The 27,527-nt window shown below is 43.5% G+C and overlaps 1 long non-coding RNA gene across 1 annotated transcript; it reads left to right on the top strand.

Annotated features, from left to right (window-relative positions):
* Positions 1-9,986: 9,986 nt before the first annotated feature.
* Positions 9,987-22,053, top strand: LOC116421112. The gene is made up of 3 exons (XR_004231428.1): positions 9,987-10,114; positions 17,385-17,461; positions 21,769-22,053. It is a non-coding gene; the product is annotated as an uncharacterized LOC116421112 (long non-coding RNA).
* The last annotated feature ends 5,474 nt before the right edge of the window (positions 22,054-27,527 follow it).

Genomic DNA, 27,527 nt, shown 5'->3' with positions numbered 1-27,527 from the left:
AGGTATCACATAGTACTTTAAGACAGCCAGCTAGAGTGGTAGTAGCTCAGCAGTGCAGCGGGTAGCACTCTGAGCCTTAGAGACAGAAAAGATCCAAGTTGAAAAACAACCTCATGACACTTACTAGCTGTGTGACCTTAGCCGAGTCACTTCATTCTGTTGACCTCAGTTTCCTCAACTGCAAAATGGGAATAATGGTGACATTCATGTCCCAGGGTTGCTGTCAAATGAGATATTATTTGGGCAGTGCCTGGCACATAAGAGTTATGTAAATATTAGCTATTATTTTTATTAATCTTGTATGACTTTCACTTTTTTACTTGGGTGCTTTAGAGATAACTAGTTGACAGGATGATTTCAGAAAGGCCTGGAGAGACTTACACGAACTGATGCTGAGTGAAATGAGCAGGACCAGGAGATCATTATATACTTCAACAACAATACTATATGATGACCAGTTCTGATGGACCCAGCCATCCTCAGCAACGAGATCAACCAAATCATTTCCAATGGAGCAGTAATGAACTGAACCAGCTACGCCCAGAGAAAGAACTCTGGGAGATGACTAAAAACCATTACATTGAATTCCCAATCCCTATATTTATGCCCACCTGCATTTTTGATTTCCTTCACAAGCTAATTGTATAATATTTCAGAGTCTGATTCTTTTTTGTACAGCAAAATAACGTTTTGGTCATGTATACTTATTGTGTATCTAATTTATATTTTAATATATTTAACATCTACTGGTCATCCTGCCATCTAGGGGAGGGGGTGGAGGGGTAAGAGGTGAAAAATTGGAACAAGAGGTTTGACAATTGTTAATGCTGTAAAGTTACCCATGCATATATCCTGTAAATAAAAGGCTATTAAATAAAAAAAATTTTAAAAAAAGAGATAACTAGTTGAGTGATAACTAGTCCTATGACACTGATAGACCTAAGTCCTAGTACTAGACAACAATAAGACGACAGATCCAGAAGCCGTGGGTCTAAGAAATCATCTAGTCCTTTCATTTTACAGAGGGGGAATGAGGAGTGGCTGACCCAGAGTACCCAGGGGGGTAATGACAGAGCTGATACTGGAACCTAGAATCAGAATCAGAAGCTCCCTCCTCATCCGAGGCTTTTCCCACTACCCCATCTCATCCCATTTGCTTCCAATTCCAACCTCCTTCTCTGGACCCAGGAAAATGTCAGTTTAGGACAATCAAATCCCAGCCCACTTTTCTGGAGACAAAATGGTGTGAAATGGGGGCTTTTGCCTTTCGGTTGCCCAGCTCCTGGAGTTTGAGGGGCCATGGGCTTGGCCAGAGCACACAGAGACATCTGTGTCCAGGACTCGCATTAGCCCCAGATTCCAGACTATCTTCCTGTTTCTGCCTGACCCATTGAAACAGTTTCCTGGCCTTCCTGACAGGGCCTGGGATGGAGTCAGAGCTTAGCACTGTGCAGACTTCACCTCTGACCCCAAGCTGCTGAGCTCAGGGAGGAGGATGGGCTGCGGGCCCAGAGCCTCCTGGGAAGGGGAGCATGGCCCTGGAAGACTCTGACTTGGGGACCTTGAAGGAGGAGCAGAAGGGCTCTGAGTCTGCTCTCCATAGTCAGATTCCAAGCCCTTTCACTGGCTGTCCCCCATGGTTTCTCATCTCCACCTCCTGGCTTCCCACCCTGTCCGCCCTCTGAGATCATCCCCACTATCTCCTGTCCATATCTTGACTCTGAGTAGTTGCTGCATGCTGACTGTCCCATCAGACCGAAAACTCCTTGAGAGAAAAACTGGCTTTTTCCTTACTCTGTGACCCTAGTGCTTAGCAAAGCACCTGGTCCAAAGCAGGTCCTTAACAAATGCTCATTGACAGATTGACCGGTTCCAAGCCCGGCGAGGGGCTAAACGTGCAGACATATTTAGGGGGCTGGGAAGCTGCTTCCACATAGGCTCCCTCTCTTAGCAGGGTCAGAAGGCTGAGTCACTTAAGGAACCACTCGGTACAATGGAAGAAACGCCGCCTTTGGACCCAGGAGCCCAAGGCCCTTGTGCTGGCTCATTTACTGGTTGTGCAATCATGGGGAAGTCACTCTCTCTGATCTTCATTCTCCTCATTCGCAGCACAGGAATTTATGCTGCTTTCCTCACAGGGTTGTGAAATGGATTATTATTACTTAGTTCAACAAGCATTTGGAGAGCACCTGTGATGTATGAGGTTTAACGCTGTGGGGGATGAATGAGTTGAATGAATAAAAAAGCATTTAGGAAGCACCTACTAAGTGCCAGGCACTGTGCTAAGTGCTGAGGATGTTGTTCATCCTTTGTTTTTGAATATCACAGGCCTTGTGTGTGAATTGGATGTAAGTGAGACAGAGGTGCACAAAGTCTCACTCTCTCTTCCTGAGTGATGGGAAATCCAGTGGCAAGACAATGGTCCAGATGACTGGCGATGATCCAGGATGCAGTGGATGACCTTGGCTTCTGCCGTGACTGACCGCAGAGCCTGCTTCAGCCACCTCCGTGGCCACCGGAATAAATGTTCCACCTGCCCACTTCCCTGGGGAAATCTCGGCACTTGTGGGTAGACATTCCCTTAACACACCGATGGGCTTGGGGCTTCTCGGTCAGCCCTAACCTGGTTTAGCCTGTCTGTTGAGATGTTTTACGGGGGTGTGGGTCCTGTCCTGCTACAGTTCCTTGGAGCCAGGAGTGTTGGGTGAGAGGTGGATCCATCCCGAGGTGGAGAGCAGTCCTGAAAAGGGCTCAGCAGCCCTCATACCCCATTCTGACCAATACTGAAGATGCAAAGGTGGATAAGAACAAAAACAGCCCCTGTCCCCAGGGAGCTTCAAAAAGAAAAGGAGATGAAAGGGGAAGGTTAAGAATAATACATTTTTAACCAAAAAAAAAAAAAAAAAAAAAAAACAATTTAGTGAAAGGTCAGCTAAGTGGGCAGTGGATAGAGCACCAGCTCCAAAGTCAGGAGGACTTGAATTCAAATCCGGCCTCAGACACTTAACATTTCCTGGCTGTGTGACCCTGGGCAAGTCACTTAACCCCAATTGCCTCAGCAAAGAAGAAGAAGAAGAAAGAAAGAAAGAAAGAAAGAAAGAAAGAAAGAAAGAAAGAAAGAAAGAAAGAAAGAAAAGAAGAAGAAAGAAAGAAAGAAAGAAGAGAAGAAAGAAAGAAAGAAGAATAAAAGAAAGAAAGAAGAAGAGAAGAAGAAGAAAGAAAGAAGAAGAGAAGGAAGAAGAAAGAAGAAGAAAGAAAGAAAGAAGAAGAAAGGAAGAAGAAAGAAGAAGAAAGAAAGAAAGAAGAAGAAGAAAGAAGAAAGAGGAAGAAGAAGAAAGAAAGAAAGAAGAAGAGAAGAAGAAGAAAGAAAGAAAGAAAGAAGAGAAGAAAGAAAGAAAGAAGAGAAGAAAGAAAGAAGAGAAGAAAGAAAGAAAGAAGAGAAGAGAAGAAGAAAGAAGAGAAGAAGAAGAAAGAAAGAAGAAAGAAGAAGAAAAGAAGAAAGGAAAAAGAAAGAAAGAAAGAAGAAGAAGAAGAAGAAAAGAAGAAAAGAAGAAGAAGAAGAAAGAAAGAAAGAAAGAAAGAAGAGAAGAAGAAAGAAAGAAAGAAGAATAAAAGAAAGAGAGAAGAAGAAGAAAGAAGGAAGAAGAAAGAAGAAGAAGAAAGAAAGAAGAAGAAGAAGAAGAAAGAGGAAGAAGAAGAAAGAAAGAAGAAAAGAAGAAGAAAAGAAGAAGAAAGAAAGAAAGAAAGAAAGAAAGAAAGAAAGAAAGAAAGAAAGAAAGAAAGAAAGAAAGAAAAAGAAGAAGGCTTAAACCTGAGGAACTCTAGAGAGAGATCATTAAGTTTTTGTTTTATAGATGAGGGAACAGAGGCCCATGGTCACAGAGTTAGTACACAAGAACTTGAACTCAGGACTTGAACTTAAGTCTTACGAATCCCAAGTGACAGCCTGCAGGAAAGAATCTAGGTCTTGGTGAAGGGGGGTGAAAAGGGGGAATTAGAGGGGAAAGGAAAGACGGGGACCTTTGGGTGAGAAAGGGATGACTGGTGCTTTTCTTCCGCCACACAGTGCCCACTCAATGGCCTTTGGACCAAACAGGAATGAGCACTCGAGGGGGGAAGAGCCACTTCCTCACGGCTCAATGGCTGTAACATTGTTTGGGGGCAGGAGGAGGGGAACCTCCGGTCATTTCAGGCAGGAAACAGGTGCTCCGGGCATTCCAGGGCCCAGAGCCTGGCCTCCAATGGGACAAGACACGAGCGCTTTCTTCTCTGAGCACCTGGAACACGTGCGTGGAGGCTGCCAGCCCCCTCCGGCTGATCCACAGGGCAGGAAGGGAAGATCATTTCCAGAAATGCCCTGGACTGTCAGCGCCGGGGGTCCCGGATCTATTCGGAAGCGCGCGCCAAGGGCATGATGTCACCTGTGGATAGGATGGTGTGCCCCATCCCTGATCGGTCTCCCCGCCGGGGTCCGGATATAGGGGAAGGAGGCAGGTCTCCTCCCCGCCCTAAAAGATCCCCCGACCCATGCTTTTTCTCCAGCCTCTGATGTTCTGGCCCTGGAGCTTCCTCGCTCCCCTAGCAGGGGACCATCCTGCCTCCTGCACAAATTCCTACCCTACCTCTTCCTCAACTCAGCCCCTTCTCCAGGCCCAGGGCAGGAAATCAGCTGGATTCTCCTGACCCTACTTCCTCCTATACAGAAAGTGTTCACCGACTTTGGAGAGGAGGGGAGACTGAGGGGAAGCATGAGGAGCTCCCTATCCCTGAGGCAAAATTAGCTGGGTCAGTCCTCAGCTCTACCTTCTAGGACCAGACTAAAGACCCTGTCCTTCCATTTGTGATGGTTTGTGTGCTTTCCCTTTCTAAGATTCTACCATCCTGCCCTGGAATCAGAAGGCCCTGAGTTCAAACCCAGCCTCAGATACTTGACACACTATCCATGTGATCCTGGACAAGTCATTCAACCCCCCCCCCCCCCCCCCCAAAAAAAATAAATCAAACCTACAAAGAAGTAAAGATGGACACTTGTGAATATAATTTCTTCTACTATTATCTATCCTTTCTTGAACTGGTAATTTATTGTTATATATTTTGAATCCTCCTTGAATTCTGATGGACACATGACAATAAAAACTAAAATGAAATATAGAATTAGATAATGAAAAAAATTAGATTCTATGATCCTGTGATTCATGGATCACACCTAATGGCCATAGACCAAAGTAGTGTGTTCTCCCTTAGGGATCTATGGAAGACCTTGGTCTAACCCTTCTACCATGGTGGACAACGGGATAATGTGAAGAGAACCCTTTCTGGGAGGGATGAACAGATCCCAAACCCTGCCCCATTGCCTCTTCCAGCATTAACCCTACCATGCTGTCTGTGAACATAACCCTACCCCCAAGGAAGGAAGCCCTTTCCAAGTCTCAAATTCTATTCCACTCACCCAAAGCCCCTCTCAGCCTGATCTGGAGTGGGAATAAAGCTCCCTTTGATGTCTCCACAACTCAGTTTCCCCTAGCTTTCACACTTTCCAGGAAAAGTTCTTCTTAATGGCCCATAGTTCCAGACAGGAGAACTGGAATGAGGTCAGTGGAAATAATCAGGGGCCCTCACTTTGGCTCACCCAAGCTTCTATGTTTAGCAAGAAAGGAACCCGGGGGCAGGGGTGCAGGCAGGAACCACATTCTACTCCCAGCTGGAATCCTTTCTCAATTCATTCCTTTAAATAAGTCACCCTCTTCGCCCTGGCTCTCCGTTTCCCAATCTAAGGAAGGATAGGACTGGAGATGATTTCCAAGCCCTTCCTGCTTTGACTATAGAATTCATTTCTCTTCTACAAACTGACCTTCGGGTCTGGCCTTTCCTGTAGGGTGTGGCTTCTGAAAATGTCTAAAACTTCGCCTTTAGAGACTCATTCCCTGGGATTTGAAACTCTGGCTTCTCCTTGCTCCTCCTTCAAAAGTCATAGAACAGTATTTTGCATTAGCATTTATCCTGAATTCTACGCTAAGACCTGTTGAAAGATTTTAGCTTAAAAAGCCCCAGGTCTCCCACTGCACCCAGGGCCATCTCCAGTCCTCCTGATCTCTCTCTGGCCACTGGACCCAGATGTCTCCGGAGGCGAAACTGAAGCAAGTGATCTTGCCCAGCCCTCCCTCACTTGCAATCATGGCAGCACCTCCCTGATAAGATGGTTCTTTTAGAGAATAATCAACAACCTCAACAATACACTTCTCACTTGATCCTTTCCATGGCTCTGAAATAGGGAGGTGGGGCAGGGATTACCATCCCCATTTTGTGAATGAAAAAAAATTGAGCCTCTTGGAAGGCAAATAAGAGGAACGCATGAATACCCCTCGCCCCAAAGTGAGTGACTTTCTCAGCTGGTTTTCCTCCATGTCCCGTGAAAGCGCTGGAGGCTGGAGACTCTGAGAATCATCTTATTCATGGCCTTGAGTCCACCTGCTTTTCTATGTTTGGTTGATAGCTCACAGTGAAAAGATAAGATCTGAAAACTGAGTTGGATCAAGTGATCTTAGATATACATAAAGTTCCTCAGGAGCTATTTGTCCACTGTCTTCATTTTACAGAAGAGGAAACAGGCAAGCTGAGGTGGATTCTGACTTGCCCAAAATCACTCCCAAGTAGGGACTCAAACTCAGGCTGTCTGATGTTTCCTGTGGCTGGCTTTCTCCTACCCTCTCCAGGACTGGAGGGTGGGCAGAATTAGATTTAGAATCAAGGAGATCAGAGTCCCAATTCTCCCTCAGACACTTAGAATGCCTCCATTTCCTCATCTGTAAAACAGAGGTGAAAATAATAGCACTTATTTCACAGATTTGTTGTGAGAATAAAATGAGACAATGTCTGAGAAGTAATTTGCATAGTGGCTTTGTTTTTGAAATTCAAATAATATTTTATTCTAAAGAAAATAACTCTTTGTGAACTGATCCATTCTGAAGAGAGGTTTGGAGTTATGTCCAAGGAACAATCAAACAATCAAATAAACAAACAAACATACCCTTTGATCCAGCAATATTATTACTAAGTTTGTATCCCAAAGAGATCATAAAAAGAGAGAAAAGGACCCATTTATATGAAAATAATTTATAACTTTTTATGGTAGCAAAATATTGGCAACTGAGGGGATGCTCATCAGTGGAGGAATGGCTGAACAAGTGGGGGTATATGAATGTAATAGGATCCTGTTGTTCTATAAGAAATGATGAAGGGGTGGATTTCAGAAAAACCCGGAAAGACTTTATGATTTAAAGCTGAATGAAGTGAGCAGAACCAGGACAACACAGTACACAGCAAAAAACAAAAGTATGTGATGATCAACGACGATAGACATAATTCTTCTCACTGCAATGATCCAAGACATTTCCAAAAAAATCGTGATGGAAAATGCCATCCAGATCCAGAGAAAAAATTCTGAATGCAGATGAAAGCATATTGTTTTCACTCTTGTGGCTTTTCCCTTTTCTACTGATTGTTCTTTCACAACATGACTAATGTGGAAATTTGTTTATATCATTACACATGGATAACCTATATCTTGCTTGCCATCTTGGGGAAGAGAGCCAAAAAGAAAGAAAAAAAGAAAATAACTATGTCATCCTAGATACTGCTCTCAATAGGAAAAGAACATGTTAGAAATACAGAATGAAAAGTGGCAGAACTGGAAAGAACCTTTGATTCTATCTAATCCAATACTCTTCATTTTACAGAGGAGGAAACTGAGTCCCAGAGGAATAAAAAAAGAACTTTCCAACCTCATCCAGGAGAGGGCAATCAAGATGATCAGAGAATTAGTGACTGGGCTATTTAAGGATCAGTGAAAAAGAAACTGGGGTCATTTAGTCCAGAGAAGATTTTGGGGGTGGGGAAAGGGTGACCATGATAGCTATCTTCAAGTATTCTGATTCAAAGGATGCAAGAGAGTTGTTCTTGACTTGAGAGGATAGAATTAAAGGCAATTTATGATGATTTTGAAGATCTTTCTAGCAATGAGAACTGTCTAAAATTAAAATGGATTTTTCTGGATACCACCTTGAATATAGAAAGAACTATATATCCAATAGGAACTGTACACATTCTATAAGATTATATCTGGATTGGACTAGATATATAACCCCAGAAGTCCCTGGTGCTCAGTAATTTTATGACGTGACTTGCCAAAATCCCGTAGCAAGGGAACAGCAGGCTTGGGATTTTAACCCAAGCCCTCCAACCTAAATACAGCATCCTCTCCACTATCCTAGGCTCAGGGAAGGACTTGATTTGGACAGAGAAACACAAGTTAGTGTCAGCACTGACCACCCAGCCTGCCCCCTCCCTGCCACTTTAGAGAAGCCATCCTGGCTCTTCAGAGCAGGCCTGTAATAAAGTGACTAAAATGTGCTCACCCTTTGACCCAGAGATTCCATTACTAAGCTTATACTTCAGGAAGGTCATTGATAAGAAGAAGGTCCCCATTTACATCAAAATATTTATTGCAGAACAGGCCTTTCCCCAATGGGAAAGCTCAGAGGCAGAGGGGCCCTCGGGATCTGCTTTGGGCCTAAAGATCCTTCCCCAGGACCCCCGGTCCTCCGTCCCTGGCCTCCCACCAGCCGGCACTAGAGAAAGAAAAGCAGCTCAGGAAAATAAACCCTTTGTCTTTGATCTGCATTTACAAGCGGGTGCTGTTTATAGTGTCTTGTATACAACTTGTCACCCTCCCACCTGGGGAACGGGAACTGGTTCTTATCACAGGCACTTTGGATATTAACAGGCCCTGGGAGAAAGCAATGTGCTGATCCAGGGGCCCCTTCCCTGGTGCTCTATCTCTTTTGCTTTCTCTCTACTTTTTCTCTCTCTCCCAATCGCTCTTACCCTTTCTCTCCTTCAATCCCTCTCTTTCTCTCTCCAATCTTGCTTTCTCTCTTCTTCCCACTACCTGCCTCAGGCGTCCCCCATCCTCACCCTAATCAGTACTCCTTTCCCTGAATCAGTGACACTGGGGTTTTTTTTTGGCTCACTCCACATCCCAGGTAGGTATCTCTCCATTTTCTCTCTCTGTCTCTGTCTCTGTCTGCCTGTCTCTGTCTCTGTCTTTGTCTCTCTCCCTCCCTCCTTCTCTTTCTCTCTCTCTCTCTCTCTCTCTCTCTCTTTCTCTTTCTTTCTCTCTCTCTCTCTCTCTCTCTCTCTCTCTCTCTCTTTCTCTGTCTCTCTCTCTCTCTGACTCTGTCTCTCTCTCTGTCTCTGTATCTCTTCTCTCTCTGTATCTCTTCTCTCTCTCTCTCTCTGTCTCTCTCTCTCTCTGTCTCTGTCTCTCTCTCTCTGTCTCTCCATTCTCTCTCTCTCTGACTCTGTCTCTGTCTCTGTCTCTGTCTCTGTCTCTCTCTCTCTCTCTCTCTCTGTCTTTATCTCTCTCTGGCTCTTTGTCTTTGTCTCTGTCTCCCTTCTCTCTCTCTCTCTCTTTCTCTCTCTTTTTTTCCAACCTTTTTCTCTTTCAATCCCTCTCTTTCTCTCTCCAATCTTGCTTTCTCCCTTCTTCCCCCTACCCCACTCGGACGTCCCTCACACTCACCCCAGCCAGCGCCCCTTTCCCTGAGTCAGTGACACTGGGTTTTTGGCTCACTCCACATCCCATAAATAGGGCTTGGGGTGGGGGGCAGGAGGGAGAGCCCTTCCCTGATCGGGGAATTCCACCAGAGGCTGGAATGTATATACTGAGATGAGGGTAATGATAACAGGGCCCAGGCTCCAGAAAAAATCCCTTCTTTGCCTGGACTATGAGCTCCTCGAAACCTAAGGGGAAAAGAAGGCAGTTAAATCCATCAGGCATTGATTAAGCTGGACAATATAATGTCGGGTGAGGTGTTGGATCGGACAGCCACGAGCCTGTTTACCCATCCATAAAACGAGGGCTTCGGTTCTAAAGTCCTCCCCGGCTGCCCCTTCTATGTTCCATGTTCTCTGTCTGACGTTCTAAGGTTCCAGGGGCCCTCCAGCTTGGATATGCCAGAAGAGAAATCGTTATCACAAGTGTTTTACCCTCAGAAGGATTTCTAAGTTAGAAATCCCCTTCATGGCACATTCGGCCCTCATCACACGGTGCAGTGTAAGTGATATTACGCTCCCTTCATGGAGGACCCCGGGAGTGCAGGAGCCCCCCAGGGCATCAGAACCCCTTCCCTCTCCCCTCCTCGGGGAGCCTGGGCTGCGGGGACCAGCGGGCACATTTTTGTTCTGAGGTCTGGGCAGGGTGGGGCTCATTCCTCACAAGAGGCAGCAGGTTTTGCCCTTCCACCGGCAGGTGCACGGACCCGCCGGGCCGGTTGTGTGTGTGGATAGCTCTTCTCCCTTTCCTCCCCCAAGTAAAGCTGAATAATTTGGAACTCCTCAACAAGACACCTGCTCTGGGTCCTCCCTCCTCCCCCCTCCATCTTTCAGTGAGGTCTTGCATGCCCCTGGGCCTGAGCAGAGGTAATTCCGCCCCCCCCCCCCGAAGCTGGGGGCTTGGCTCAGTGGTTTGCCCCCAGATCCTTGCAGGAGACTTGGGGTCCTGGGTGCTGATCTCCCTTGATAGAACCAGGTGGAGGCAGGGGACAGGGGCAGCTGGCGTAGGAGAAAAAGTCCAGGCCTGGGAATCTGTCCCTAGTCTGGCTCTGCCACTGATTTAAGGAGTAATTTGGGGGAAATTCCTTCCTCTCCCTGAACTTCAGTTAGCCATTCCCTAATTGCCCAGCCCCCTCGTTACTGAGATTCTGGGGGTGGGGGAGGGAGGGATGGAAAGGAGCGATGATGTCACAGGAGATAACAATCCAAGCCAGATCCCAACAATTCTAAGATCCTGCTCCTTGCTCTAAGGCCGGTGTGATGGCTTGCTTGCCTCACCTCAGTCGGATTTCCTCATTCACTCCTTAGTTCACTCATTCTTTCCTTCATTTACTCTCATATTTAATACATTCACTCACTAATCATTTCATTTATTTATTCCCTCATGAGTTCCTTTGGTCATTCATTCACTAATTCCTCTTCATTCATTCACTAATTTCCCTGTTCTCATTCATTCACTGATTTGCTTGCTCATTTATTCTCTCATTTATTAATTTAACAATTCATTTACTCATTCATTCATTCATTCAAATAAGTAACATTTGCTGAAAGTCCATCACACCAAGGCCTGTGCCTGAAGGTTAGAGAACAAACCCCTTCCTAAAAGTCCAGTATTATCAATGAAACTTTCTCTGAAGCAGTGCAGGGGAAGGGGGGGCTGCATATAGTGGCAAGAATAGGAGACGAGGAGTTGAGAGAGCTGGGCTCTAGTTTTTTCTATTAAACACTCAGTAATCTGTCATATCCTGTCCTGAGCCTCAGCTTTCCCATCTGTCAACTAGGACAGGAAAAACTTCTACCTACAATTGTGAGGGCCAAATAAGATTGCCGGTATGAGTGCTTTGGAAAATTAATTAAACTAAATTGAAATTTAAAAGTATAATACAGGTATACATTATTGAATATTCCTATTATTTTTATTACACACATCTTTTAAAATATTTTCCCCCTCTCTCATCCCTTATTTTATCTCACTCTATGCACCTGCCCATCTTTTTTTTGTAATCTATCTTCCTCCCTCTCCCCACTTAGTTCCTCCAATTTCTCCCCCTCTGTGGGATCCTGGACAAACCTCTTCCCCTCTCTGGGCCTCAGTTTCCCCTTTTAGGAAATGATGAGGAAGAAGCAGATGATTGGAGGTTGCTTCCAGCTCTAAATCCTCTGATCATATTATGAAGCCTCAGGCCCTGCTTGATCCAGCAAGGAGGGCAGAGCTGACAAGGTGACAGGTGACAGGTGATGCTCTATTTGGGTGGTGAAGGCCTGAGGCCCCTGATTACAGGTTCTTTCTGCCTCCTAAGTAGCTGACTCAGCCCCAGACCCCTGAGCTCTCTCTCTCGCCCCAACTCCTCATCAAGGCTGGAATGTTCACCTGCCTGGCTGTCCATACCTGAACCTCTAAGTCCAGGCCTTCGGGGCAGCTCAGCCTGTCAGCTCAGGATGAGGCAGTTGCACATCTCTCCATCTTTCCCCTCCGCCTCCTGAGGAAGAGGAATGCTGTCCTCCCTCCTGGCCAAGGGCCTTCTTGGCTCATGGGGCCATGGCTGCCGCTACCCCTGATGCTCCTGCTGCTGGATCAGATCAGAGCCAGACAGGAGAGAGCCATGGGAGCTTCACCTGCTGCTCAGAGAGCCCTTCCTTCCCAAAGGAATCAAAGCTTTTCAGAGCGGGAGAGAGACAGGAAGGTTCTCTCCTCTCCCCAACCCAAAGAGAATCCTCTCTCAGAAATTTGTTTTATTAAACTATATATTTATTATGATACTTGGTGATTTTTTTTATTTTACAGCTGGATAGGTTTCTTAAAATTAATACAGTAATTATTTTGCATAGGTTTAATATATTGGATTGCTTGCTAACTGGGGGAGGGAATAAGGGAAGGAAGGGAGAAAATTTTGGGACACAGGTTTTTGCAGGGGTGAATGTTGAAAACTATCTTTGCATATATTTTGAAAATAAGCTATTATTTTATTTTATCATTTTTTGAGTATTTTTATATAAAGCTTTTTATTTTCAAAATACATGCATATATAGTTTTTAACATTCACCCCGGCAAAACCTTGTGTCCCCAAATTAAAATAAAATCTATTATTTGGGGGCAGCTAGGTGGTGCAGTGGATAGAGCACCAGCCCTGAAGTTAGGAGGAGCTGAGTTCCAATCTGGCCTCAGCCACTTAAAACTTCCTAGATGTGTGACCCTGGGCAAGTTACTTAACCCCAATTGCTTCAGCCAAAAAAAAAACACTATTATTTTAAAATTTTTATTTATCTATATTTGTTTTTTGATTAAAGCTTTTTATTTTCAAAACATATGCATAGATAATTTTCAACATTCACCTTTGCAAAATCTTGTGTTCCAAAATTTTTTTCTTCCCTTCTCCCAACTCCTTCCCTAGACAGCAAGTAATCCAATATGTTAAACATGTAAAAGCTATTATTTTTTTTTAAAGAATATATCAGTTAATACAGAGTGAAAGAGCTTTCTCACTGAGATTGAGATAGCTCAACTCAACCATAAGAGATTTCCCAGGTCTTAATCAAGAGAAAACTCCCTAAAGTCTCTAGAGTGGTAAGTGAGCAATAGGGATGATTGAGACATCAGTTCCTCTATTTATGGGCTTTTTTTCCAAAATCTTTTTTTCCCTTTGGGAGCTCCTTCCTGGAGAGAATATGAAACTACGAGTCTCCTTACTCAAAACTGGAAGCCAGAAGACCATCATTTTATCTCTACCAAACTCTCAACAACTTTCTCCCTCATGCTGATAACAATTCTCCACCAATGAGGAGAGCTGTATAAATGAGTGTGAACCCTGGATTGCATGTGTATTTAACTTTGCACAAATAAAAATGGCATGTTTGATGGGGGGAAATAACTTTAAAAAAAAGAAGTCAAAATTTCCCCAAAGTCCCTGGTTGGTTATATCATAATTTAATGGAAAAGTTAAACTTGAGATCAGAAGACCTATTGAGAAAGTACACTTTGGAAAGTCAGACCTGTGTCCTGGCTTTGTTATTCACTACCTCTATGGTCATGCACAAGTCTTTTAACCTCTCTGCCTCAGTTTCCTCATTTGTAAAATGAAGTGAGAGGAAGAGAGAGGGGAGGTAAGAGAGGAAAGCTCTTTATCATAACAAAATTCTTGTGTAAAATCTAAACCAAAGCCTCGTCTTTCCCATCCACTAATTATCCTCTTCAGTGATGTACTGGAAAGTTAAAATGCTCTCAATTTCTGGAATGGAATCCCTTCTCTACTTTCTTCATAATTTGAAAAGATCTCCAAGGCATTCTTTGTCCTGTCAGAACAAAATTTTTGTGCAATTCGAAAGACCTTTTAGAATTTAGTCTTAGAATAACTGATTGAGACAGTCTCTGAGTTGAAGAATTAAGCCTAAAATAAGATGAGGTGGTCTTGATCCCGTCATAACAAAAGAAATCATACCAATATCTTGAATTTATTGTGCATATGTCTCTAGATTATTGGCAAGGTTAGGGAGTCCCTAAGTTCTAGAGAAAGAATAAGAGTTTCAGGAAAGAAAAGAGGATACTGGGAAATGTAGTTGACAGAAACATGAAGATATCAATAATTTTTAAAGTGCTTCTTAAATGGCAATATTATGATAGTGCAAACAAAACCCCTTTCTATAAGGCTTTACTGTTTAGGAAGAATGCTCTCTACAGTAAAGTAGGAGGCAAAGGAGGATTTACAGGAGGAAAGAATGAATTCTTCTTGGATATACTTGAGTATACTTGGATATACTGAATGTTCAAACAGGAAGGAAGAAAAAACAAGAGAGGAAAAAAAAAAAAAACTAGAGAGAAGAACGTATTATGTGGGAGAGAATGACCAACAGCTATCAAAGAAAATTCAAATTGAGAAAAGGCCATTGGATTTGGCAACTTTGGAGAAGCAGTTTGGTAGAATGTTGAGTTCAGATGAGAAAGGGTTAAGAAGAGAGTGAGAGGAGAGAAAGTGGAGGCACCTGTTATAGACAGCTTTTTAAAGGAATTCAGCCACAAAGAGTGCAAGAGATGTTAGCTGATAACAGGGGTGGAAGGAGTGAGAGAAGGTTTTTTTCAGGATAGGGGAAGACATGGGCATGTTTTTAAGCAGTAGAAAATGACCCGGGGAGAAGGATCAAATATAAAATCTTTTGTTTATCTTTTAAAGTTCTTCATAAAGTGTCATCTACATCCAGAGAGAGAATTATGCAAAAGTGGATCAAAGCATAGTATTTTCACTTTGTTATTATTTGTGTGTTTTTTTCCTCTCATTTTTTCCTTTTTGATGTTTTTTTTTTTTTTTTTTGGTATGTGTGTATGTGCAACATGATGACTATGGAAATATGTTTAGAAACATGTTTAACCTATATCAGATTGCTCGATATCTTAGGGAGGGAAGGAGGAGAAGAAAGAGAAAAATTTGGAACATAAGGTTTTGCAAAGGAATATCGAAAACTATCTTTGCATATATTTGGAAAAATAAAATACCAACCATTAAAACAAAACAAAACAAACAAAAAGCTCTTCATAATCTGCCCCCTTCCTACCTTTCTAGTATTCTTATGCTATTCTTCCCTTTATGTAGTCTACAATCCAATGACAAGACAATTGACAAGTATTTTTTAAGCATCTTACTATGTGCCAGGCACTGTGCTAAGTACTGGAGATGCAGAGAAAGACAAAAATTGGCCCTGTTTTCATAGGGAGGGAGCATGCTAATTTTTATGTACAAGAAAGATATCCAGAATAAATTGGAGATAAATTTTAGAGGGAAAGCAATAACATCAAGGAGGATCAGGAAAGACTTTTTATAGAAAGTGGGATTTTACATGTAAATTGAAGGAAACCAAAAGTCAGATGAGAAAGGAGAGAATTCCAGGCACAGACGATGGCCAATAAAAATGCAGAGTTGGGTGATGGAGAATTGGAAGTGGGGAATAGCAAAGAGAATGGTTTCAATAGGATCACAGGAGTATATGGAGGAAAGTAAGGCATAAGACTGGAGTTAGCAGAGATTTGGGGTATAGTAGGAGAGGCTTCACTTAAATTGGAAATTGCACTGCAGAGAGTTATGAAGAGTGAAAAGAAAAAAGCAGAAGTAATGCATTGTTGGTAGAGTTGTGAACTGATGCAACCATTCTGGAGGACAATTTGGAACTACACCCAAAGGGCTATCAAATTGTTGCATATTCTTTGATTCAGCAGTGCCATTACTGGGCTTGTATCCCAAGGAAATCACAAAGGAGGGAAATGTGCATGGGCAAAAGTGTTGCTCTCTTTGTGGTGGCAAAGAGTTAGAAAATGAGTGGGTGCCGTTCAACTGGGAATGGCTGGATAAATTATGGTATGTGAATGTGATGGAATATTATTATTCTATAGAAATGATGAGCAGGCTAATTTCAGAAAAACTTGGAGAGACTGACATAAACTGGTGCTGAATGAAGTGAGCAGAACCAAGAAAACATTGTACACAACAACAAGATTGTGTGATGATCAATTATGATAAACTTGGCTCTTCTCAGCAATTCAATGATTTAAGGCGATTCCAATAAACTTTGGGTGGAAAACTTCATCTGCATCTAGAGAGAGAACTATGGAGATTGAAAGCAAATCAAAGCCTACTATTTTCACCTTTTTTTTTTCTTTGTTAGCTTTTTTCTTTCTCGTGGTTTTTCCTTTTGTTCTGATTTTTCTCTCACAACATGACTCATATGGAAATGTTTTTTTAAATGAATGTACATATATAACTTAAAAAAAAAAGCAGAGGTACTGGTTGTAGAAGTCCTTTTTAGGGAATTTAGCCACAAAAGAGACAGTAAATCTAAGATAATAGCTAGCAGAATAGACAGATTAAGTCAGAGTTTTTTTTGAGGATGGGGAAAATATGAGAATGTTATAGATAGATACTGTCAGCAGCTAGGGGGATATTGAAGATTAGTGAGTGGGGATGAAAGAAGAGGCAATATCTAGAGAAGATGAGATGGAATGATATCACTTGAGAAAGCCAGATAGTGAAGTGGATAGAGCCCTGGGCCTGGAATTAAGATCTGAGTTCAATTCTGATCTTAGAACCTTACTAGCTTTGTGATCCTGGTCAAGTCATTTGATTTCTGTTTTCCTCAGTTTCCTTAACTGTAAAATGACACCACCTATTTTTCAGACATTGTTGTAAAGTTCAAAGGAGATATTCACAGGGTTCCAAATCACATGAGAATAAGATGGTGAACTCAGCGTTTTCTCTGATCCTTACACTTACTCAAGTTTCTCCAATCTGCCCCAATCTTTCTTTTGAACTGCCTTGTGTTGATGTCGATCTTAAACATATGCTATTCATTTCTCATGTTAAAAAAAAAGAAAAGAAAAGAAACAATTTGTCCATGTTGAGTTCCTTAAAATTGATCTTTGATATTGACTTTCATATATTAAATTTTCTATTAAGTTCAGTTTTTGGTTGATAAAAAGTCCTAAAAATCTTTAAGTTCATTGAATGTCCATTTTTTATCATTCAATATTATAGATAATTTTGCTGGATATATTTTTGGCCACAAGCCTAATTTTTTTGATTGTCAGTAGATAGGATTTCAAGACCTGCCATCTTTTATTGTGGCTGCTGCTAAGTCCTGTACAATTCAAATTGTACAATGTATTTGAATTGGTTTTTTTTTTTTTCTTGTTTTTTGCAAAATTTTCTTTTTGATCTGGAGCTTTCTAATTTTAAAATTTTAAAAATTTCCCCTCACATATATTATAACACTCATTCTGTTTGTTTCCATAGATCTGCTCATTTCATATCTTCTCATAATTCTCTGAATTCAGTCTGATTGGGCAGCTCGGGTCGGAGAATGGAATATGGTAAGATATTCATAGACCGTCTGACAGGAAACACATGAAAGTTTGCTTAGTCCAGGCAAGGATGCAGCAGAGGTTCAGATCTGTGGGGGCTTGCCTGGTCTCCGGAGAGAAGCATGTCTAGTTAGCAGGGTATGGAGACTGGGATGGCAATGGGACAGTCCCCAGGTCTGAGGGGCTTGGATTACTCTTAAGGAGATAAGGATATCTCCTTAAGCCCCTGGAAGCCCTGTCAATAGCTCGAGCCTTGGCCCCCTGGATCAATCAGTCTTGGGGACAGCTCCCTGTCTTTTAAAAACAAAACCAGGCGTGCCCATACGCTAGGGACCCTGGCAGATGTTCCTACCATAAGAGACCACACAGTTTAAGGGGAAATCACTGCATTTGGAATCTTAAGAGCTGGGTTTGACTCTCACTGTCTCCGATGGGATGTTACCTCCTTGCCTTCGGCCTTGATTTTCTCCGCTATAAATAAAGCGGGGGGGGGGGGGGGGGGGGGGGGGGGGGGGGGGGGGGGGGGGGGGGGGGGGGGGGTTAACTTTTGCCAGTTGATCCTTGTGGCTCCTCTCAGATCTTAATTCCTGGGGCCTGGGACTAGATAGACTATGTTTTTATTTCATACACCTGTCTCCCTTCCCAGCTGGACTGCAGGCCCAGAGGAAAACAGAAATTTGGTCTTAATCTTCCCTATCTGCACTAAAGCCTAGCTGGCCATTAGAGACTTTTGTTTCCTTTTATCTCCCCACCAAGTGTCTATCATGGGGCTCGCCTCTCCTTCTGATCCATCACCCCAGGGGTGAGGGCTGGGGAGCCAACATCCCTCATCATCTGCCCAGTGGAACATTTTTGCCATCACCTTCTGGGAGCCCTGGGTGGAGAAAACAGACAGGGCCTGGCGTCAGCTGCTGCAACAGCAATGGTGAATGGCTTTTCCAGGCCCTGCCTGGGACCGATTTCCCAGCTGTTGACACCATCGGCCCAGGAAGGGCAGGAAAGGAAAGCTGGCCCTTTTCTCAAACCCAGGCCTTCCTACCATTCTCTCTAAGCCCTCTCCAGTGGCACTCTTCCTCCTCCCAAGGACCGGGGTTCTTTCCCTCTTTTCTTTCTTTATAAAAGGGGACAACCATCCTCAAACGGCCTGCCCCCAAGCACGTTGGGAGGAAAGCTTTTTACAAAACTTTAAGTGCTACGGAATCGGAGTTAGGGTTGTTCTCCACACAGCCTGGATAGAAACTGAGGTTCCTGGAGGGGCAGGGGCTTCCTGGGCTCCGAGCCTGACTCTGTAGCAAGTTTCAGGAATCAGGGATGGCCACCATGGTGGTTCTCCAAGTTAGCCCCAGGTTTGGGGGAAGCCCTAAGAGAACCTCAGAAGGCTTGGGAAATGGGGGGAGGGTGGTGAGTGAGCCAAGGGCTTCTTGGGAAATCCCCGTGTGCGTGTATGTGTATAAATACAGTATGGAATGGGTGTGTACAAATGGGTGAGCTTATATGGGAGAAACAATCCGCTGTGTCTGTGGCTATGGAAAGGTATCTGGAATTATGTTTCCAGAAATGCACTCAGAGGGCAGGGACGCTTCCTTGTGCACTGGGACCCTCTCGGACCCCCACGCTCCAAGGGGTGGGAACCAGAGGCCTCCCTCCCTCCCTCGGGGAAAGGAAACCCAGGACCATCTCCCCCAAGGTTGCCCGGGCTCTGCTCTCTCTCCCCACAAAGAAAGGCCTCTTTGCCCTTCAGGGCCGACCTGGTTCTTCCCACTGTTCTGGCTCTCTTCCTCCTCCTCCGAATCCTCGCTCTCCAACCTCCCTGAGTCACACACACCCCCTCCCCATTCATTCCCTCCCCCTTTGTTGTGGAATTTCTTCCCAGTCTCCTGGCCTGGTGGCCCAGCCTTGGGCGGCAGCCTCCTGCCAAGGAGCCAGCCGGAGCAGACTTTCTGTCTGCTTAGGGACTTCCTGTGCCGGCCTGGGACCCAGCTTTTAAAAGGCTTCAAGAAATCCAAGCCAGGGCCCAGGGCTGCCTGCTCCCCCCTCCCGCTCTCCTTCCCTCCCAGTGGTTTCCCTCCCTCAGCCCCCCCACCCCCCCTTCTTCCCTTACCCCTTGCCTGCTTCCTTCTCTCCCAACTTTCTTGCTATAGAAACAGACCTTCTGGAGACCTGAGTATGAGAGAGAGAAAGAGAGAGAGAGAGAGAGAGAGAGAGAGAGAGAGAGAGAGAGAGAGAGAGAGAGAGAGAGAGAGAAACAGAGAGAAACAGAAAGAGAAACAGACAGACAGAGAGAAACAGAGAAAGAGAGACAGAGACAGACAGAAAGAGAGACAGAGAGAAAGAGAGACAAAGAGACAGAGACAGATATAGAGAAAGAAAGAGAGACAGAGAGATAGAGACAGACAGAGACAGACAGAGAGAAACAGAGAAAGAGAGACAGAGAGAAACAGAGACAGACAGAAAGAGAGACAGAGAGAAAGACAAAGAGACAGAGAGATATAGAGAAAGAAAGAGAGACAGAGAGATAGAGACAGACACAGAGAGAGAGACAGAGATAAAGAGAGAGACAGACAGACAGAGAGAAACAGAGAAAGAGAGACAGAGAGACAGAAAGAGAAACAGAGACAGACAGAAAGAGAGAGACAGAGAGAGAGAGACAAAGAGACAGAGACAGATATAGAGAAAGAGAGAGAGATAGAGACAGACACAGAGAGACAGATAAAGGGAGAGACAGAGAGACGGACAGAGAGACAAACAGAGAGACAGAAACAAAGAGAGAAACAGAGAGATAGAGACAGACAGAGAGACAAAAGCAGAAAGAGAGACAAAGAGAGAAAGAGAGACAGAGAAACAGAGAGATAGAGAGAGACAGAGACAGACAGAGACAGAGGCACAGAGAGACAGAGAAAGAAACAGAGAGATAGAGAGAGATAGGGACACAGAGACAGAGACAGAGAGAGACAGAGACAGGAAGAGATAGAGACAAAGACAGAGAGAGATAGAGACAGAGAGACAGACAGACACAGAGAGAAACAGAGAGAGAGCTAGAGACAGAGACAGTGAGACAGAGATAGAGAGACAGAGACAGAAAAGAGGAGAGAGAAAAAGAAAGAAAAAGGAGGAGAAACAGAGACACAGATGGAAGAAAATATCAAATTTATTATGTTATTTAAATATTTCATTTTAAAATTAATTCTAACACGTTAATTGAGGCAGCATAGCAGTACAATGAATAGAGTACTTACCATAGAGTTAAGAGGATCTGAGTTCAAATTCAGCCCCAGATTTTATTAATTGCATGACCGTGGGCAGAAGAGACAGACACAGAGACAGAGAGACAAAAAGAGACAGAAACAGAGAGAGGGAGGAGGAAGAAAGAGATAAAGGTAAAGAGGAACAATATCATGGGCCATACTGTGGACAGGAGGTAGCCAAGGAAAATTAGTGTCATGGAAACATGCTAAGAGCACAGGCTGTTAGAAGTTAGAAGCCTTGGTTCTAGCCCAGCTCTGTCACCTTCATGGATTTCAGGGTCTGATTCAGGGGAAAAAAAATAAAAGGAAACTGATCTCTAGCCCCAGAATTCTGTTTTATATGCTAGAATCCCTTCCAGATCTGACATTATATGTCCTAAGGTCCCTCTAGCTTTGACCTACTAGGGATTCTTCCAAATATGATAGTCTATGTATCTTTATCAACCCCCTCCTTTCCAGTCTCATGGCTGCCTCATTAGAGAGAGAGAGAGACAGAGAGGGACAGAGACAGAGAGAGACAGACAGAGGTAGAGACAGAGAGAGAGACAGAGAGAGACAGACAGAGACAGACAGAGAGACAGACAGAGACAGAGACAGAGAGACAGAAAGAGACAGAGACAAAGAGACAGAGAGACAGACAGAGACACAGAGAGAGACAGCAACAGAGAGACAAAGACAGAGACAGAGAGGGCTTTTTTTTTTGGGGGGGGGGGGAGCGCGAGTTAGGTATATTTTCCAGAGTCACATACTGGTCAGAAGCCATATCCGAACTCCTTTAGGCCTCCTGACTCCAAGTCCCTGCTCTAACCACGCTCTCCTGGCCTGCCCCTTTCTGCCCCCCTCAGCCACCCATTCTTTAGAGCCCTGCTCAAGTCCTCCCCTCCCCCTCTGGGTCAAACTGTCCCTGACCAACTAAACCAGCTCCTTGACCTCTCCCTTCTTTCTAATCCCACTAGCCCTCACGGTTAGCTGGACAGACCTCTAACACTGATTTTATTCCTCCTTCTACTGCTTTCCAGTTGTCTCATGTTTGAGATGATTTTTTTTTTTTACATTTTTTGCCCTGAACAGTTTCCTCGAGCCATATTTTGCTGTAATCATGAGCTCATTAAAGCAGATCAAAGACCACACACCCAGATACCTCTTGCCACTTGCTCCCAGAGAGCATCTGCTCACCCTCTGGACGAGGTCGTTAGAGTTCTAGCGTTGCCGGAGGCTCTCCTTCTACTAGCTCATGCCCTAGCTATCTGACTTACCTTCTTGTCCACAAGACATCCTTAGTGGAACCTATTTCCATGAATCTCCCAATTTGCTCTTTGAGAGACAGATGGCTGGTAAATTGTAATCACTACTAGATCTGAAATGTAACTATTAAAATTTAATTTGTTATTCTTTCATTTTTCTGTCGTGTTGTATTTTGTGATTTCATTTAGGATTTTCTTGGGAAAGATACTGAAGTGATTTATTATTTTCTTCTCCAGTCATTTTTACAGATGGGGAAACTGAAGCAAACAGGAGTAAGTGACTTTGCAGGGGGGGAAGGGAGGTTGTTACACAACTAGTAAATATCTGAAGCTGGATTTGAACTCAGGTCCTTTTGACTATGGGCCAGTACTCTATCCACTGTACTAGTTTGCTGCCCCAATTAACATGTTAAAATTAATTTTAAAATGAAATAAAGCTTATATTTAATTATTTAAATGAAATATTTTAATAACATAAATTTGATAATATTAAATCAGTCGTAGAATATATTGAAAATATTTAATATTTTAATTATGAATATAATATTTTAAAATAAAGCTTCTGGTAGCAGAAATCAAGAAAAACACTATCTACTGTATCTCCTTATTGCCCCAATTAACATATTAATATTGATTTAAATACCTATTAAAATGAAACATTTAAATAAAACAATGCATTTAATAATATCAAAATATTAAATCTATATTATAAGATAGTTTAAAATATTCATATTTTAATTATTAACTCCATAAAAATTTTAAAATACTAAACCTGTTTTGATAGCAGAATTCAAGAAAAACCTCAAGGAGTTAGTTTTATATTGATCTAAATATTAATTAGAATTTGCATTTATTGTAAGTGAGGTTTATGAACTAAACGTAGACCCACTTTCATTATGTAATACAGATATAATATGCTGTTATGGAAAAGAGTTCTGGATTTGAACCTTCGTTTTACACCATTAAACAAATCACTTTCCATCCTTGGGCTTCTCTGAGTTTCCTCTATAAATAAGAGAGTTAGGTGTTTTAGGTCCCCTTCTAACTCAGGGTTTCTGACTCTGCAGCCCTTTCTCCCTAATCATTAAAGGAATGAGTCATAGGAATCACAGGAATTTACAGCTGGAAGGGCCTTTGGAGTTCCATGGAGAATCTCACACACACACACACACCCCACGCACGATGGAATGTAACCCCCTTGAAAGCAGGTTGCTTCCCTTTTTTGGACTTTGATCCTCCATTCCCTGCACATTTTGGAGAGGGGCTGATAGAGGGAAACTCCCCTTGAGGAAAGTCCCTCACCAGCACCTAGCAGCACCTGCTCAGCAATGAGTTTGGGTCACTGAGAGATTAAATAATTAACTGCTGCCACACAGCCAGGTGTAAGGGGTTGAACTTGAACCCAGGGTTTCTTGACTGGGGAAGTGGTTTTCTATCTGTTTTACCAAAGACACTTTACTCATTCTACATAGTTGAAGCTAAATAAACATTTTTAGAAGGAACGATTGAATGCAAGGTAGCATGGATTTTGGAGATAGAGGATTCAAATCCTTTCTTTGATACTTACTATCTTGTACAAGTCCCTGTGCCTCTCCTTTGTATCTGTAAAATGAGGGAGTTGGAGTAGATAACCTCTTAAATCGTAACAATTGAATCAATTACCTCATTCTCAGCATTTTCTTTAACAATGTTTTTATAGTTTTATATATGTATGATATATTTATATATAGTGTTATAGTTCAGTACATGAGTTCATTACTTTAGGTATTATCTTGATCAATGAAGACTACAACTCCTTTTACATTTTTCTTCATCCTGTATTATTTATATAATGCAATTCTTGTTTCTCCCATAGATCTCCCAACCAATGTGCTGGTCAGGTGCTCTTGACCTTCTTAATATCATGGACCACTTTGGCATTCTGGGGAAGCCCATAAATCTATTCTCAGAATAATATTTTTGGGGTTTTTAAAAAATCCAGAATTGTAGGAAATTGCAGGAGAAGCTAATTTTTTTCCATTCAAGTCCACAGCCTCCCCTGAAGTCCTCTCAGGGACCCCAGGCTAAGGTTTGGGCGTGGGACCAGGGCCACTTTCTGCCCTCACAACACGACCAGTCCCACTATTTGCCCGACACGTTTCAATACCCCTTTAGACAAAACTCCTTGGAAGAGCCCCGATTTCAGGCCCTTCCAGCCTCGTTATTGGGACTGTCATCCGCAGCCAGCCTTCTCCGGCGGACGCTTTCTGCGTGGAGTCGGGCTTTGTCCCGGGACCTCGCTCAGAGCCTTCCTAGTCTCCTGGCTCCGAGTTTATTCCTGACTAAATATGTCCTTAGTCCACAGAGATCAATGATCAATAAACGCAGGAGTCGGACGTGACGGACAGCAGCGCGGAATGCTCCCCGGCCCAGACCGACAGGCCCGTGGGCCCCGCAGCCAGGCCGGGCCCGCTCGGACCCTTCCTAGCCCAGCGGCCCGGTCCGGCTCCTGCCCTGGGTTACGGCTTGTTTGGTCGGTCCCCGTCTGGGACATATCCTGCTGAGTCACCCCGGGCTCGGAGCCACCTGGCCGGGAGCTCCCCGGCTGGCGGGGAGGAGGAGGAGAAGGAGGAGGAGGAGGAGGAGGAGAACCACAGGGCCGAATCAGCCCGATGCTGACTCACCCCCAGCCCCGGGACCTTTCTCCCCTCGGTTGGGTAACGAGATGAGTCTCCTTCCCCTGCCGCCGCCGCAGTCAATTCCCGGCTTTCAGGCGGGTTGTCAGCGCGGAGATGTATGGGGCAGCCCCCGGGCAAGGAGGGGAAGCTGGGGAACGGTCCCGGTCCGTCTCCGCAAGTGACTCACTCCCACAGAGTCGCCTGGGGTCAGGGAGTAGTAAAATGGGAAGAACCGGGGCAGAACCGTCCCGTGCAATGGAAAGGTCACGGGCTCAGGATCTTGGGAGCAGGATTCAGATCTCACCGCCTTAGCAGCGCTTTCAGACTCCCCAGATTCAGATTTTTCTCTTCTATTAGAACAGGGACAACACCCGCAGTTTGTGGTGAGGAAGACATTCAACAACTGTGAAGCAAGACAAAGCCCTTGGGGTTGAGAAGGACCTTCTCACCGACCCCAGTTTCCTATGGGGAGTCTGTGGACGCTTCTCGGAATAATATTCTTAGCTTAAAAAGGCCAAGGTCTCCCTCGGCATCTCCAGTGCTCCCGATCTCTGTCTGGCCACCGGACCCAGAGGGCTCTGGAGCGGAAAGGGAGGCCGGGGACCCTGTCCAACCCTTCCTCTCTTAAATCCATTCACTTGCATATCATAGCATCTCCTCCCTGATGTCCTGAGCCTCTTTGAGAACGGACAAACAACAATTCTTAAAGAGTAAAATAAAATACACAGGATTACAAAAGACCCAATTATATTGACAGAAAGTTATCAAGATGTAATTTTATAATAGGAAAAAAAGATAAACCAGAAAACTCAAAAGTAAGTGTCACAAAATTATAAAGATCAAATAGGACTGGAATGAAGATAGATGACACGAAACCCCCAATCCAACCCTAGCCTTTGTGGATGGGAGGCCCACAGGTGTTATACATTGCTCACATTTTCCAAATTTTTAAATGGATTAATTAGTTATGATGATTTTTTTTCCCTCTCCAAAAATTCTGTTTGTTACATGAAATGACTGGGAGAGAGAATACATAGAATACTATGGTAATGTAAAAAATAGAAAATAACTTTAAAAAAAATTTTAAACCAACAATTTCATAGACCCCAGGTTAATAATACTGAGTCGAGACCAATTTCTCTAATTTCAGACACCTGAAAACTAAGGTTTAGAGGCCACCGTGGGGCCTAAGTGACACCTTGGAAGCCTTGGGGAGGGGGAGAGATCTTGAGCTGGAGGGCCAGGTGCCCTGGACAGTTAAACCAGCAGGAAGGGATGGTTTCAGGGTAACTATCACTTTGCCACTCATAAAAAGACAGGAATTTGATCCAAGACAATCCCAATAGACTTTAGATAGAAAATGCCATATATATCCCAAAAAAGGACTATGGAGATTGAATGTAAATCAGCACATACTATATTCACTTTTTTGTTCTGTTTTTTTTTCTGCCCTTTTGTTCTGATTTTTTCTCTCCCAATATGATTCATAAAGCAATATGTATTATAAATAAATAAATGAACAGATCACAACTGGGGAGAAAAAAGGAATTTGCTAATTTGGGGCTCTGTGGCTGGCATATAGATGGCTGATACCCCAGCCAGGAGTAACACTGACAATGGCATGTACATATGTACATTTTATACACACACACACACACACACACACATGTATATATGTACATATATAGCAGAATTGTCCCTACCAAGAACTACCTGCACTTCTTGCCAGGTCCACCAAATCTGCTTTGAGTGGCTACCACCAATCTAAGATATGTTTGCAAGTAGTGTTTGTTGTTCTCTTTAGATATACAATGAAGTTCTTTCCAAAATGTTCAAAATAGAGAGGGAGGGAGAGAGAGAGAGAAAGAAAGAGCCAGGGAGGAAAAGTGAATACTGGCCAAGGGTTACACAATCAATAAGTAGTAGCACTAGTGTTCTTTGATTCTCTGGTTCCAAAACTATTATTCTTTCTGCTATACCAAGATAGCATTTCAACCAAACAAACATTTATTAGGCAAGGAAAGGCAGCAGAAATTTATGAAACTTTTATTATGTGCCGAGCAAACACTATGTGGAGTGCCTAAGATGCAAATACAAGTTTAAAAGAAAGCTTCTTGTTTTCAAGGATCTTACATTCTAATGAGAGAAAATAATGAATAAAAGGAAATAGAAAAATCAGAAGCAGAGACCGGGGAATGAAGTTTAAAAAGCCTGGGTCCCTCCCTACAGTGGATGCCCAGGAAGAGGAGGAAGAGAAAGAGTAGATGGGAGAGGAAGAGGAAGAAGGAAGAAGGAATGGGAGAAGGGGCTGGTGAATGGAGCAGCTGAGACATCATGGCAGTGATGTCTGAAAGAGTACCTACTGTGAGCCAGGCTCTGTGTCAGCCACTAGGGATGCAAAGATGAAGCTGTCTCTTCCCTCAAGGAACTTAGATTCCATCAGGAGAAACTATGTACATCTTTTTCCCTTCTTCCTTACCTTCTTCCCCCCCCCCCTTTCTCTCTCTCTCTCTCTCTCTCTCTCTCTCTCTCTCTCTCTCTCTCTCTCTCTGTCTCTCTCTGTCTCTATCTTTTTCTCTCTCCTTTCTCTCTCTCTCTTTCTCTCTCTTGCACACACATATACACACACGTGATATAGAGATAAAAGAGATAGAGATAGATGACAAAGAAAGAAATATAGAGAGAAATGATGGATATGGATGGATATACATATAAATATAAATGATATAGTTGTAGATGAATATACATAGGTATAAAGGCAGATATAGATGGATGAATATAAGTAGATAAAAATAAAATAAATACAAAGTGATTTTTTAGTGAGGGAGAAGGCACTAGGAGCTGGGGAAAGGGGTGGAGAAGGGGAGAACATGGGATCAGGAAGTACTTCCTAGAAAAGGAGACCTTTGAGCAAATCTTTAAAACAAAA

This window comes from Sarcophilus harrisii, chromosome 2 (genome assembly GCF_902635505.1).
Source record: "Sarcophilus harrisii chromosome 2, mSarHar1.11, whole genome shotgun sequence".
Lineage (NCBI taxonomy): Eukaryota > Metazoa > Chordata > Mammalia > Dasyuromorphia > Dasyuridae > Sarcophilus > Sarcophilus harrisii.
The sequence above is the reverse complement of the archived record's forward strand: the minus strand, read 5'-3'. Positions and strand labels throughout refer to the sequence as shown.